We start from the raw sequence: 15,186 nt of genomic DNA on the forward strand, positions 1-15,186 counted from the left end.
GCAGACAGCTCAGAGCCTGGAGCCTGCTTCAGATTCTGTGTCTCTCTCTCTCTCTCTGCCCCTCCCCTGCTCGTGCTCTGTCTCTCACTCAAAAAATAAACATTAAAAATTAATTAATTAATTAATTAAAAAGCTATAGTTGGGGCCACTGGGTGGCTCAGCTGGTTAAGTATCTGACTCTTGATTTAGGCTCAGGTCACAAGCTCACTGTTCCTGTGATCAAGACCCACCCTGGCCTCTAGGTTGTCAGTGCAAGCCTGCTTAGGATTCTACCTCTCTCTCCCTGCTCACACACTCTGTCCCCCTCTCTCTCGCTCTCAAAATAAACTTTAAAAAAAAAAAAAAAAAAAGAGCTATAGTTTACAATCCACAGGACATGTGTTTTGAGTTCCTTTTCTGGGTCTGGTGATCTATCTGCTCCGGCTTCATGACCAGTGACACACATTGCCCAGCCTCCTGGCCAAGGTCTGGAATCCCAGCAGAGCAGAGCTGGCTGGCCTACACACCCATGGTCCAGTGACCTTGGGTTCATTAGCATATTGTTCTGATCAAATGAGCTAACCAGTCACAGACCCTGCCTACTTTGTCCCACTTCCCACAACTACTAATGCCGAACCAAAATTCCCCAACTCTGCACCATTTCCTATAAACAAGAGATTGCCTATAAACATTCACTCAGATACAGGAGGTCCAAGGCTCACAAAAAATGTTTGTTTATTGCCTCTAAAAAGGACTTATGTTTACTTACACGGTACCTGCCCCAGCAAGAAGTGTATCATTAATGAGAACGAGGGTAGTCCACTGAGCCATCATAGATAGTAACCAATGACCTGTTGTTCTGACGACACTAAAAAAAAGGGGTATGACCAAGATATTTCTAAAAGCTCACCAAGGATATAAGAAATAATAGTCTAACCTTCTACCCATCTTTCTTGACCAACAACACCATTTTGGCATATTTTACATTTTTTTAAGATTTTATTTTTGGGAGAGCGCGAGCATGTGAGTGGAAGACAAGGGTGGGGGAGAGAGGGAGAGGAAAAGAGGGAGAGGAAAAGAGGGAGAGGAAAAGAGGGAGAGGGAGAGAGAGAGAGGGAGAGAGAGAGAGGGAGAGAGAGAGAGAGGGAGGGAGAGAGAGAGAGGGAGAGAGAGAGAGAGAGAGGGAGGGAGAGAGAGAGGGAGGGAGAGAGAGAGGGAGGGAGAGAGAGAGGGAGGGAGGGAGAGAGGGAGGGAGGGAGAGAGAGAGGGAGGGAGAGAGAGAGGGAGGGAGAGAGAGAGGGAGGGAGAGAGAGAGGGAGGGAGAGAGAGAGGGAGGGAGAGAGGGAGGGAGGGAGAGAGGGAGGGAGAGAGGGAGGGAGAGAGGGAGGGAGAGAGGGAGGGAGAGAGAGAGGGAGAGGGAGAGGGAGAGGGAGAGGGAGAGAGAGAGGGAGAGAGAGAGGGAGAGAGAGAGGGAGAGAGAGAGGGAGAGAGAGAGGGAGAGAGAGAGAGGGAGAGAGAGAGAGGGAGAGAGAGAGAGGGAGAGAGAGAGAGGGAGAGAGAGAGGGAGAGAGAGAGGGAGAGAGAGAGGGAGAGAGAGAGGGAGAGAGAGAGGGAGAGAGAGAGGGAGAGAGAGAGGGAGAGAGAGAGGGAGAGAGAGAGGGAGAGAGAGAGAGAATATGAATGAATCCCAAAGCAGACTCCACAGTGTGGAGCTGATGTGGGACTCGATCCAACGACCCCGGGATCATGACCTGAGATGAAACCAAGAGCTGGACATTCAACTAACTGAGCCAACTGGATGTTTTTGTTGTGTTTTTTGTTTTGTTTTGTTTTGTTTTGTTTTGTTTTAATGAAGTAAACTCTACCCTCAACGCAGGACTCAGACTCCCCACCCAGAGATCAAGAGTCATGTGTGTACTCTGCCGACAAAGTCAGCCAGGCACCCCTGTCATTTCTTTTTTAAGAGGGTAAAAAGAATGAATTTACTTCAAAATAATTCTTGGGATAAGAAGCTTACCTTTCCAGAAAACTTAAGAACTTTGGATTATTTTGTTCAAGTGGATTTTACTATACTTGGTTTTCAGAAAGAAAGAATCACAGAGATGGGGTGCTAAAAATAGATGTGACAAAGTGGAAGGAAAGTACTTGTGAGAGCCTGACTAGCAATTAGCAAAAAGTGGTATCGCCAGTATTAAAATAGGAAATCTGAACCCATTCCGGGAACAAGGTCCTGGACTGCCACAGTCATGTAGCCTCACAGGCTGGCCCAACTCCCCAACAGAAGTCCCTGGGCCCAGTGGACAGCCTTATAAGGCAACCATGCTCAGGGAGAAGATAAGAACACTGAGCACTTAACATTTCCACAGGCCTCCACAAATATTAACTCGTTAGTTCTCACAGTATCCTGGAAGAGCCCAGTTACTATCATTTCCAAGAGATGGGAGAAGATAGATGCCTGACTGACTACAGTTAATTATGCCCAAATGGGTAAAGGAGCCAGCAGCTCTCCTTAGGTGCTGAGTTCAGGGCCAGGCACGCCTCAAGTCGTGTCAGGAACAGAGTAAACGCTTTCCTAGTAATGAACAGGAAGGAAGAGGAAGATTTTTCAACTTTGACAGTGAGGAACAGTCTCCACCCTCTCTCCTCTACCTCCCACAGGGTCTCCATAAGATTCCAATCCATAGAATAATTAAGACTCCTGGGACTCCTGGGGCACTTGGGTGGCTCAGTCTGTTAAGCATCTGATTGTTGGTTTCAGCTCAGGTCATGATCTCAAGGTTCTGGAGTTTGAGCCCTACATGGGGCTATGAGCTGACAGTACAGAGCCTGCTTGGGCTTTTCTGCCCCCCCCCCCTCAAAAATAAATGAATAAATTTTTTAAAATACAGTAATTAAGACTCCTACTTGAACAGCCTAGGAGAAGATACAAGCAAGGACTAAAGACATGGCATGTCAGAGGATAGGAGACTTGCTTTCCCCAAGCTGGTTTCCATCCTCCAAAGGGGACACTTGACATCCATCTCTTTACTTTCACAAATAAATTTGGCAACTGTGATTATAGTGCCTGTAAGAAATAAGACCACTATCTATACAGGTTGGAGGGGATTAAGTGGCCTTCATAATTCTATTAAGAAAATTGCAATGTAATTGTTATCAAATAAGGTTTCCTGACAATCTACACCATATAACATCTTGTGATCAGGTGCTGGAAATATACAAGAGTAGAATTTTATATATGTGTGTGTATACATTTTTAAAATCACCTAGAATGTAATCTCTGCTAGAATCTCAAGTCTCCACAATAGCAAGACCCTTAGTTTTGTCCATTGATTATCCCCCACTGCCTACTGTGTGTCCAGCACAAAGCCGGTACTCAATATGTATTTGCTGAATAGTCTTAAAAAAAAATGAGCTCAACATCCAAACATACATAGATACGCAGGAAAGGGCATAAGTACATATACTAGGTAGCACATTCAGTAGCTAAGTCAGAGACTGACATAATCGTCCTATGGAAGGGAAAACCACAGGGTAAGCCTGGAAGGAAAAAAAAGTAAGTGCACGGAGAGGACAGAAGAGTGCATTCTAGCCACCAGAGGATCAGGAACTTGGAGGTAGAACACCTTTGTAAGAACACAGCACCCAAAAGGTGGCAACAACTTAAAAGTTCATCAACTGAACGAATGAACGAATGAATGAACAAAATGTGAATGAATGAACTAAATACAACAAAATGTGGTATAGATCCATGCAATGGAAATGCTATTCAGCCATAAAAAGGAACAAAGTACTCGAGGCACCTGGCTTGCTCAGCCAGTAGAGCAGGTAACTCCTAATCTCTGTGACATGAGTTTAAGCCCATAGGGCACAGAGAGGTCTTTAAAAAAAAAAAAAAAGGAACAAAGTGCCAGTTCATGCTGCAACATGGACGAACCCTAAAATATCATGCTAGGTGAAATAAATGAGACACAAAAGGCCACCCACTGTATTATTCTATCTGTATAAAATGTCCATAAATAGGCAAATCCATGGAGACAAAAAGCAGATTTGCAGCTGCCAGGGGCTGGGAGGCAGGGTTAATGAACACAGGTTTGGGTGTTTGGGTTTTTTTTTTTTTTCCCTTGAGTGAGGGGAACAAAAATGTCCTAAGATTAGAGTCATGATGGTTATACAACTCTGAACACACCAAAAATTACTGAATTAAGGGTGCATTTTAAGCTGTGAATTGTACCTCAACAAAGTTATTAAAAGAAAGAACACTAGACTAGCTGCTGGGCTGGAGGCTGAGGAGACTGTGCACACGGACAGAGAGCAGACAAGTTTGGAAATGCAGAGAAGGGCCTGAGCATGGGGAGCTTTGAATGTCAGCGAAAGAAATCTGGATCTTATCCGCTAAGGACAACAACAACAAAAAAGAGTGGGGCCAGTGCTCTCCAGTCTTCAGAGCACTTTCATATACATTAGACCCTTTTGATCAAGGAATCTGCAAATGTTTTCAGATGCTGGCTGATTTACGGGAGTAACACATTTGGAAGAATCATCTGCCATGAGTGTCGAATGGACTAGGGATGTGAGAAAGGCAATGGAGGCTAGGGGTGTAATTCGGAGTCCAGACCAGGGGATGGAAAAGATGGAAAAGAGCAGACTACGGCGTGAAGTCCACGGCAACCCAGATTTTCGGGAACTAGAGATGCTATGTATAACTTGGTGACTCACCTCCTGGAAAAGAAGTTGCCACATTACTGATCACTGAGGATTTGGGCAAGTCCCGTATCTCAAATTCCTCTGTGAAAGCAGAATTCTAAGAGGCACTAGGTTCAAGAGACCCCTTGATCTCTTTGGAATATACTTCTCTGAGGAATATTCCTTCCAGACTGGCAATGAAGTTCAGCACAAGAGGACCGATTTTTGAACTGCTATCGGTTCAAATTCAGGTTTTGGTATTTATTAGTGACCTAGACCAAGTTATTCACCTCTCTCTGAGCCTCAGGTCCTCACTTGTACATCAGAAATAATGGTGGTTGGTATCCACATGATAGAGTTAAGAACTAAATACAAGAAGCGATGTAAGCAAGGTCTAGAACAAAGTAAACAAGATCCCCTGGTTACCCAATTTTCTCACATCGGCTATATTTTTTAATTTTTTTTTTAACATTTATTTATTTTTGAGAGATAGAAACAGAGCATGAGCGGGGAAGGGGTGGAAAGAGAGGGAGACACAGAATTGGAAGCAGGCTCCAGGATCTGAGCTGTCAGCACAGAGCCCGATGTGGGGCTCAAACCCATGAGCTGTGAGACCATGACCTGAGCTGAAGTCAGACACTTAACCGAGCCACCCAGGAGCCCGGAGCTATGCTTTACAGCACTTATCAATTTGTGAATCTATCCTGACTTGTGCTTTTATTTGCACAATACACACTTCCCCACTACACAGAAAAGTTCCAGGAAGGTCAAGGACAATGTCTGTCTGCTGCCCACTGTATCACCAGGGTTCAATACTGCAGGAGGTCAGTATCTTTGGAATGACTCACCTAGGAATTCTACATTTGGTTTCTAAAGCCAAGAGACACTGTGACGGATAAACAGCCATGCTATCCTATCCAGAATAGCAGCAGGAAGACGCAAACAAGTATGGTCACGGAGTAAATAGCTGCATCAAGGAAGTGAAAGGGAGAATAGTCAAAGAGGAAAATGCTTTATTTTTCCAGATGCTAATCTGAACAGTCTATTGTAAGCCTAGTGGGGGAAAGAAAAAAAAAAAAAAAGACTTATGATATTGGCATTGGGTTCTGCAGGTTGTAGATCTATCATCTGTGGAACAGGCCCGGCTGGGGAAGCCAAGGACAACTGACAAATACAAGTTCTTTATAATATCCTGATCTTTATCATTTTCTTATTTAATCATCAAAAATTAACAGCCAATAAGGTTTCTCCTTGCCATATAAATACACCCACGTTCGTTCCCACCTCCATATACATATATGATAGTAATTCCTACCCCAGTACCCATTTCTACCCATTTCAATCCTGCCAGGTCAACAAGGCTCAGCTCCTTCCTCCACAAAGCTTGTTTTACTCTAATCCACACTGATCTCTTTGAATTTCTAAGCCCGGTCTGTATTACGCAACTTGTCAATTTATATAGGAACTCGTATTATTTTCCCATTGTTTTCTGTGTTGACTAGGTCTTTCCAAGTAGGAAAGGAAGTCGGCAGGAAAACTGCTTTTCGGTAACCACCTCTACATCCCCACCGAACGGCCAACACAACGCTGGGTTCAAGGCCTGTCTTCAGCCAGGACTAATGACTGTACCCCAGGGGAGATGAACCTCTTCACTGAACAATGTTCCCTTCACCGACTCCTTCGCCAGCTGTCAAATGAAATCAAGGCCGCCAGGAAAAGAAGGCACGTTTTTATTTGCAAAATACTTTCCAGCTCCTTTGAGAAAGGCATTACATGCATATAAATTCAGTGTTTCATGACCTCCATGGGAATTTACCCTGAAAGACTGTTAGATTCAATGCTAAATGAGATGCAAATTCCATTCATATGTAAGAGTCAGGATGAGTCAAGATTGAGGTTTCCATTACATCTGCTCGTTTCCTAGAGTCACACTCTAAGAACATGTGTGTAGGCTTTGTGGAGGGTGTGTGCTCTGTAGGAATGTTCTGTTAACAATTAAAGAGGCCTTGTGGGCTGATGTTGCCCTGCCTGTACAGGGAGACCCTAGCTTTACTCTTCAGATAGTGTGGGGTTCTGGCTACACTGTGGGCACCCAAAGTGAAAACCACCCCGTGGGGAACATGAGGTGCCCTGGTGGCCACTTGGACCGAGGAATACTCGGAGTAACTTCGACACTGGAGCTTCAGACTCTCAAGTTAGAGAGGAGGAAAACATTCAAGCTAGTAGGTGCGCTGCACATTCCATCCACACCTAATAAAAGGCACGGTTTTAACTTTATAAAAAAGCTCCTTCCACGGATGTCCTCATTAGCTGTCCTCCAAAACTTCTGTCAAACTGACCGGTGTGTCCAAGAGTATCTCTATCCTCAAGAGCACCCCACAATGTGACCAGAAAAGCAGAGATAGGTCAAATCTACCAGTTCTGAGGCACAGGGTTTCCACGGCATAACATCTCTGAAAACGAGATGCATTTTACAATTCAGTTTTTAACTGGCAGTGTTAGTGGTTCACCTGAAAAATGTTGGGAGTGATTCAGTGAAATTCTATGTACATGCACACAGAACAACGCCTGTAGTATTGGCCTCATCTCTAGCCATGAAGTTTATAGCCAGCAATACAGATCAACGACCTAATACACAAAGATCACAAAGTCAACACTTTTCAATGTGTTCAACTGAACTCAAGAAGGACAGCTCCAGAAATGAAGCCTTTTAGTGCGTACAGCTATACGAGAAACAATTGAGAGAGGTCTCAAAATGGGGTGGGGTTTTTTGTTGCTGTTAAAATCAATATGTAATATCTAAGTACAGATCAGACTGGAATATTAATTACGAATCACACAACACAAACATGGAAAAACTCCACTGTAGAGAAGCAACCTTTGAAACATTTAAAAACTTCAGGGGCAGGGGATGCAGGAAAAAGGGGCCTGCTGATAGTCTTGGTGGGAGTATAAATTAGTACAAGCTTTCTGAGATTTGGCAATAAACATCAAGTGTCTTAAAAAGAATGCATGCCCTTTGACCCAGAAATTCCAGTTCTAAGAGTTTAAGCTTAGGAAATCACGAAGGGTGCACCCACAGACTTAGCTAGGAGGCTGTACAGCACTGTTTATATCACAAAGCTGGAAACAAGCTCCAGGCTCAATAAGGAGTAGGTAAAATATATTAAGGCACATCCTTATGGCATAGTATGAAAAATTAAAAATGAGGCAGCATGAAAAAAAAAAAACAAAAAACCGAGGCATAAGAAATGTACCCACTGGCACGCAAAGATGTTCATGACATAATGCGAAGTTTCAAAAAAAACTGAATGTAAACACTTTCATAGTATGATCTCATCTTTGTTAAAATAGAGGGGAGTGTGCTTGTATAGTGAAAAAAGGACATAAGAAAGATACATACTAAAATATTAACGCTAGTTGTGGAGAAAGGAATTAGTTTGTTGTTGTTGTTTCTTTACCTGCGTTTGCTGAGGGTGGGGGAAGGAGAGGAAGGGATAATGTGGGTGAGATTTATTCTCCGGTAAGAAAAAAATGAAAAGAAACTTGGGACACAATGTGATCCAATTAGGTGAACAAATTGGCTTAGGAATCTTAGAAAGAAGCTCAATCCTAAAAACCAAATAAATTAAAAATCCAATGGATTCATTACCATTATTTTATTTTAATCTCTAAAATAGAAGCAATACATTACTACCCTTCCTCTGAGGAATGTTGGGGGAACCGACCGGGCGAATTAAGTGCATAACAGGATTTAAAATATGCAAAAATATCCCAGGAGGAAATCTCTGTCGTACACTGAAGCTATGCTGTGGCCCAGTGCTGCAGAAGTGAGTACTACAAATCTCCAACACAGCGACAAAAAATTACATTAATATCCTAGTGCTCCCAACAAAGACAAACCACCTCAGGACTTTACAAGGAACAATACACTTACTCTTTATCCCATCCCTATAGGAAACATTTCCTCTGAAAATTAATCCATTAGCAATGGGTAGGAAGGGGACGTATTTACAGCAGTCTTTCCAAGGGAACAGGATTGCAATTTCAGTTTGGAAAATCTAATGCATATTAGTTTTATGGAGAGACTTCAGAGAGCACTGGAATGAGTGGAAGGTCACATTAATGGATTTTTTTTTTTTTAAGTTTATTTATTTGAGAGAGAGAAAGAGAGGAAAGAGCAAGCAGGACAGAGAGAATCCCAAGCAGGCTCTACATGGTCAGCGCAGGGCCCAACGTGGGGCTCGAACCCAAAAACTATGAGATCAGGACCTGAGCCGAAGTCAGTAACTCAACAGATTGAGCCACTCAGGCACCCCCACACTAATGGATTTCTATGCCTGGGTCTCCTGTACAGAGGACTATCCAAGCTTTGCCTGGGCTACCTTTATTAAGGAATAAAGAAAACCACACTTTTATTGTTGACTTCGGGATAAGCTCACACCAATAGATTTCTCTGCATAACCATGACCCATGATATACAACAAAAGATATAAAAAAGCAATTTTCATGTTGATTAAAGGCCTGTAGAGCTTTTGGAATGGAGAGGAAAGGGACAGTTGCTAGTTAAAACTTCCCAAATATGTATTTGCCCAAATCAGAAACTCACAATATTCCAAAGCCCATAAGCATTTCTGAGTCTGCTCCCTCCCCACTGACTTTTGTTTTTGTTTTTAAGATACAGAGTCAGCAGGCTGGGTGCACTATGACCAAATGGCAACAGATGCTGGTCTTGCAGAGGGCAAGACACTTCCCTTTGATCATCCAAGAACACGGAGAGAATGCACAAACATCCCTGGATCAGGCCATTTTCACTTTGCTTCAAGGTCTACCAAGTAGTTGCAGGAATGAGAAGAGTTACAGAAAAAGCTGTTCCTTCACCCAGTAAAATCAGATACACTCCACTCCTGAGGAATCCATCTAAACTAAGAACTAACCTATGTAAAGTATGCCAGCTTGGGAATGTTTAGTATCAGTCACCATGCTTGGAAGGCTGATGCAGAAACAGTTCTCAAGGCAAAGAATTCCAGTGCCCTGTGTTGCATAGTTATAAGCAGCTTAAATGGAGAGGGGTAGATGATCACTGGTAGTTTTATCTTTTCTTTGTAGAAATACAAGTGATGGTATCATAGATAACTGGAAAATAGCAGATACTTTAAAAATGAAAAACATATGCCAAATGTAGATTGTACTTAAGCCTCCAAAAGAATCTAAGTCAGTGCAGATCTCCACATCTGTAAATGAGTAACACTACAACAGTAACCTTTCTCAAAAGTTTACGTATTAAGAAAATGAGAAAACCTACCAACACCTCAGCCTGGAATTCTCCATGAGAATAATTCTTCCCTGTAAGCCCTGGAATTTACAACAATCAGGTCTGTTTGGGGTAAACGATACTACACCCCTTAATTCATAATTAAGATACAGTGTTCCAACACATTTACTACATGAACAAAGCCCTTTCACACAGGGATCAGAGGAGCAGCTTGAACCTTCTCTCTGCTGTTCCACTAAGTTATCTGGTGCTGTGAACCATGTCTCTACCCTTAGCACACCAGTACCCACCAAATACATCAGCAGGCCTTTCTAAAAATATAGCTAAAAATATAAAGCCCCAAAATAGTGATGTAACAAACAATGTTCTTTGAAAAGATGTGTCTGTCGTTTTCAAGTGTTCTGAAAACTAAACCACAAAACCATTTTCAACAAAGTGTGTGTTTCTAATTATTAGTGGGAAGATTTATATTCCTGGAAAAAAAACAATGGTACGCCTGGAAAAGAAGTTCACTGCAACAAGTCAGCAAGAATTTGTAAAAGCAAAATAATTTTGATAAGACATAACTACTTCGTTAGCAATAGAAATCCAGGATCCTGCTGTACAAATCGTGATCTAATGAGCGGTCACTTTAAAGCTAGGTGAGGGAGCATTCCAAAACAGGGGCAAGGCCCCACATTTCTTCACATGGGCCCCGCTATCTAATGCGGCAATGATTACAAATCCCCTATTAGTCAAGAGGCAGAAGTCACTAGCTATTACTGGGTCATCCCTTCAGACTTAGAAAAATGAGAACAGTTAACACAGTAATTCAAATCTTTATTTATAAACCCGCTTTTACTTACGGAGACCTAGATCATACAAATTGTTTCTCCCCCTTTCCTCATTCTCTTTCTGCATTTTGCTGGTGGTGGTTTTTCAAGAGTCCAGATTAAAGGTGAATGTCACACTGCGTGTAATTCTGCCTAACCTGATCCCTTCTTGCCTCTTGGAGGTATGAAGCCACACTATCCCAAAGAGCCACCCCAGGCCCTACTCTTAAACCGCTCTGGCACTCAGAGCAGGTACTGCCTGGCACCTGGGACACTTGGGAGGGCAAGCAGGCAAGGGATCTTCTGCTTCCGCCCCACCCCCCCATGAGGATGGCTAAAGCAGAGATTCATTTCCTAGCTCAGGTTTTCTGCATAACCCCTCCTCAAAACACAAAGACTCAGGATGGGCCTTAAAAAGTCCTTTTGTTTAGAGAGGGTCATTTCCTGCCGTTAGCTCACACCCAGAAACTCCCACCCATTTCTCAAGGGGAAGCATTGACTTTCTCAGTAAAAAACAACAACAAAGCAAAACAAAATTTCAGGCTTAAAACCACCTCCCCCCTCCCCAACCCCGATGGAACTGGGCTAGCAAGCCCCCAACAACAGCATTCTATACCAGGATTCAGAAGCGGAAGGGGAACGAAGCAGAAACACTGGAGTGGAGTTACGATTCTTCTCAGGCACGGCAGGCGTTATCTGTCCTATCCCCACAATTTGTCTGAGGAAAGGAGTTTAAATGTCTACGCAAGCAGCTTAAAGACTTGTCCTAGGTCCCTCAGCAAATAAAAAAAATTTTTTAATTAAAAAAAAAAAAAGTATTCGATTTGGTCAAGAACTAGTAAGAGTATTTATATACCATTGTCTCTAAGACCAATAGACCATAGATGATGGTTAAATTTAATAAAGTTTTTCAAGGTCAAGCATTAGGACACAAATGCCATAAATGGGGATAAATCCAACGGCCTGTATTTTCATCAGTGCATTAGTATGCTCAATTAACAGGCGGTCTGATGACCAAAGTAATGATGGCTTACATTTTTTTCTTCCTAAAATGTCATCTGTTCTGCTTTACGGTGAATAAAAAACAGTTTTGAGTCCATAAGGCTGCCAAGTAGTAGAAATTGTGTTTCCAAGTTGCCTCCTCCATACAGGTTCACAAAGCCCAGATTAGGCTGTCCCTCATGGCAACCCATACAGGTGCTTAAAGGCTGGATTCGTCCAGCTAAAGCCTGTGTTATCCTGAGCTATGCCCTTTGTAGGCAAAAGGAGGAAAGCATATTGAGCTTGGGGCTAGACTAAATCAAAGGACCGAGTGCTAAGTCTATCTCCAGATCAATTCCACCTGGGTTATTAACAGTAACCCTTAACAACCCCACAGACAACTGCGGAACGGGAATCCAATTCATCCTGCCCTACTTTTCCTTATCACCCCATGTGAGGCCCACATCTCACTCCTGGGTCTATGGAATTAGGTGCTAGGTTTCCATTCTAACTGGACAAAGGCAAGGATTCCTTTACGTGTGCAAAACTGCTACGTAGTACCCCCCACCAAGGACCTAATCACTTACCATCTAAAATTTCTGGCTTAGAAACTAATATAAGACTGTTAACTAGCTGGAATTAAAATAAAAACTTTATAAATTTCTGGCTTAAAAGCAGGTGCTGACTTTCTGATATAATTAAGTGGGGATAGGCATCCAGAAATGATCCTGAAGGTAGTAATAATTAAAATGTAATTCAAAACTGCTGGAAAACATTTAGGACTACGTGATACATTGCACAGGCCTCAAGTTTGACTGGTTCATTCGTATTCCAGTCATTTAACAAATTTATTGGGCAGTTCCAGGCATTGTCATAGACATTGAGAGTTACAGCCTTAACAAGACAGAGCTCCCTGCTGCCTAGGAGTAACATTCCAGGGGTAGAAGACAAGTACATAAGGTAGTAACAGTGAATAAAAACTAGCTGGAAAATAAAAGAGGGATAGGATAGTGATTGGGAATGTGGGTACTTTAAACTTAGAGATCAAAAGACTTCTCTGGGTAACATCTGAACTGAGATCTCCATGAATGACAAGGATGCTGCTGCCTCATAAATATCTGAATGTAGGGATTTTTCAGGCAGACAGGATAGCACGCACAAAGGCCCTGAGGCAGGAACAAGTTTGGCAAGTAGGAGATACCTAAATAAGGCCCAAGCAGCTGAAGCATAATGAATGAGTCTGTGATTCCTGGTAGATGAGGTCAGAAACCAGCAGGGCCCAGATCACATGAACCTCGTGCACCACTGGAAAAATTTTAAGCTCTTACCCACTGGCAGTAAAACTTCAGACAAATTACTTAATCTCTCAAGAGCCTCAGTTTCTTATTCCTAAACCATGGGATGATAACACCTCATTTGGTTTGTTCAAGTACAGCATTTAAAAACAGTAGACACGACTCCGTAAATGCTTAATGTGCAAAAAATCCATTCAGGCTTTTACAAGTTTGATTATCTTTGGATATGCACCTGATCAACTCGCCAATTTTCTTACACCTATTAAGACAGAAAAGGAAATTTTTGCAACAAAAATGATCTCCATGTTCGTTAGCTCTAACAGTTCCTTTGCTCATCACTGGGAAAGGGCTAGGAGGCTCTGGAAGAGAAAGAATGGGGCTTAGAGTGGAGGGGGGAAAGACGGAATCAGACCAGTGACTTGGCCTGGTAAGCGGCCTACAGGACTCCAGCACTTCAGGTATTCCCTTCTGCTGATAAGCAAGGCCCTGAGGAGAAGTTAATTACCAACGTTTTCAGTCTCCAGTCACCCAGCATCCCTGAGCAGGCACAGGAAGGAAGTGTGCACGCGTGCGCGTCAGAGAGTGAGAGAGACAGAGACCCCTTATCCAGCCCCCAAACACATCCTGTTGGCTTAGAGGGATACAGTGTTTAAAAACAGATGCCTCTTTGGAAACTCACACATTTTTAAGTCCTGTAAATCACACATGCTGGGTAAAGTAATTACACTTCTGTAGCACTTCCCCTCTGCGCACAATGGAAATTCTGGTACTTCTGTAATAAGGTAGCACTTTCTGTGCTGTGCCTTCTCCCAGGAGGCCTCCACTGCCCATCCTATAGGTGGGCAGAAGAGAAATTCTCACAAAACAGAATCCTGTGGATTCAAGCAAAGCCATTTTTTTTTTTTTTTTTTAATCTCTAGGCTTTCTCTTAGGATAATGTTGGCCACCTACCTGCAGACCTAAGGAGTCAGGAAGAGCAGGGGAACATCATTTAAAAATCGACTCAGGAGAAACAAAGGAGTTGAGGGTACAAACTGGTCTCTTACTTGCATGGATGGGTGAGATGTACCTCAATTTTCAGACTCCCAGATTTCTCATACCTTTGCAAAATCGCAGGGGCCCACAGGACTGAGGTAGGCTGCTTCAGCATTCCTTCTGCATTTTAAATTTGTGTAACAATACTGTATTACACCCTGGAATTTGGAACTATCTTCCTGGTGTGACTGGCATTTATTACGGCTATTTCCTTGTTTCCTCCAGCATTCTACATTAACGTGCATCATAATGGGTGCAGCAGGGTTAAAACCTATGGGAAATACAAACGCAGGTGGTTGTTTTTCTTAAAATTCCCAGACCACCTTTCTTTCTCCAAGGGTGGACACTTTCTTCAAGTGAGCAGCAAGGGCAGCAGACTTTTAGGAAAGCACTAAATGAATCAGTAGAAAATATGACCCAGAGAAGAGGGGAGTTCAAGGATCTGCCAAAAGGCGCATCTTACTCCCTACCCAAATAAATTCCCCCCTCCGCCAAAAAAAAAAAAAAAAAAAACTTGAGGAAATTTTTTCTTACAAAAACACAAGCATCTTTATCAGTCCCAAACCCATCTACAAATCTTAGGGTAGCTTGATTTTCCCCTCTAGTCAAGGCACAGGGTTGGAAAAAGAAAAGTTGGAGGAGTCAAAGTCCCGGAATTAATGCAAACTGTAGAGGAAAACGATTTCCAGAGACAGTTGATGAAAGCCAAAACAACAAAAAAGTGTATGGGAAATACTGTATATGCCTAGGTTTTTCTAAGCTCCCTTCCCACACTCAGGTTTTCGAATGGATAAGCACACTGAACACTATTATGTTATAACCTAGGCAGATACAGAATGCACTTTTATGTCCCTAAAAGTGCTTTAAAATATTTTGCTTCACTTTTTCCTGCAAATTTCCAGCTCCCCTCCCTCCAAATTTTTTTGTTTTGTTTTTATATACCTTTGAGTGTTAAGTCAACTTTCTCTGTTGTTGCCCACCCTTACGAGGTTCCCCAGGAACCAGAGTCCCCCACCTCTCCAATTTTCCAGGTGCTCATTCTCGTCACCCACCTTTTCAATTACCGGCCACGTACTCGAACTGTTCTGAAAATTGTCGAGAACAGACCTCTCCTCTGCATCTCAAA

General features: G+C 42.8%; 1 protein-coding gene across 12 annotated transcripts in view; it reads right to left on the reverse strand.

Moving 5' to 3' along the window:
* The window catches only part of RBPMS (RNA binding protein, mRNA processing factor), a 176,349-nt gene that overhangs the window by 152,707 nt on the left and 8,456 nt on the right, over positions 1 to 15,186 (reverse strand). The gene's annotated exons all lie outside the window — the stretch shown is intronic.

This window comes from Panthera onca, chromosome B1, assembly GCF_046562875.1.
Source record: "Panthera onca isolate mPanOnc1 chromosome B1, mPanOnc1 haplotype 2, whole genome shotgun sequence".
Taxonomy (NCBI): Eukaryota; Metazoa; Chordata; class Mammalia; order Carnivora; family Felidae; genus Panthera; species Panthera onca.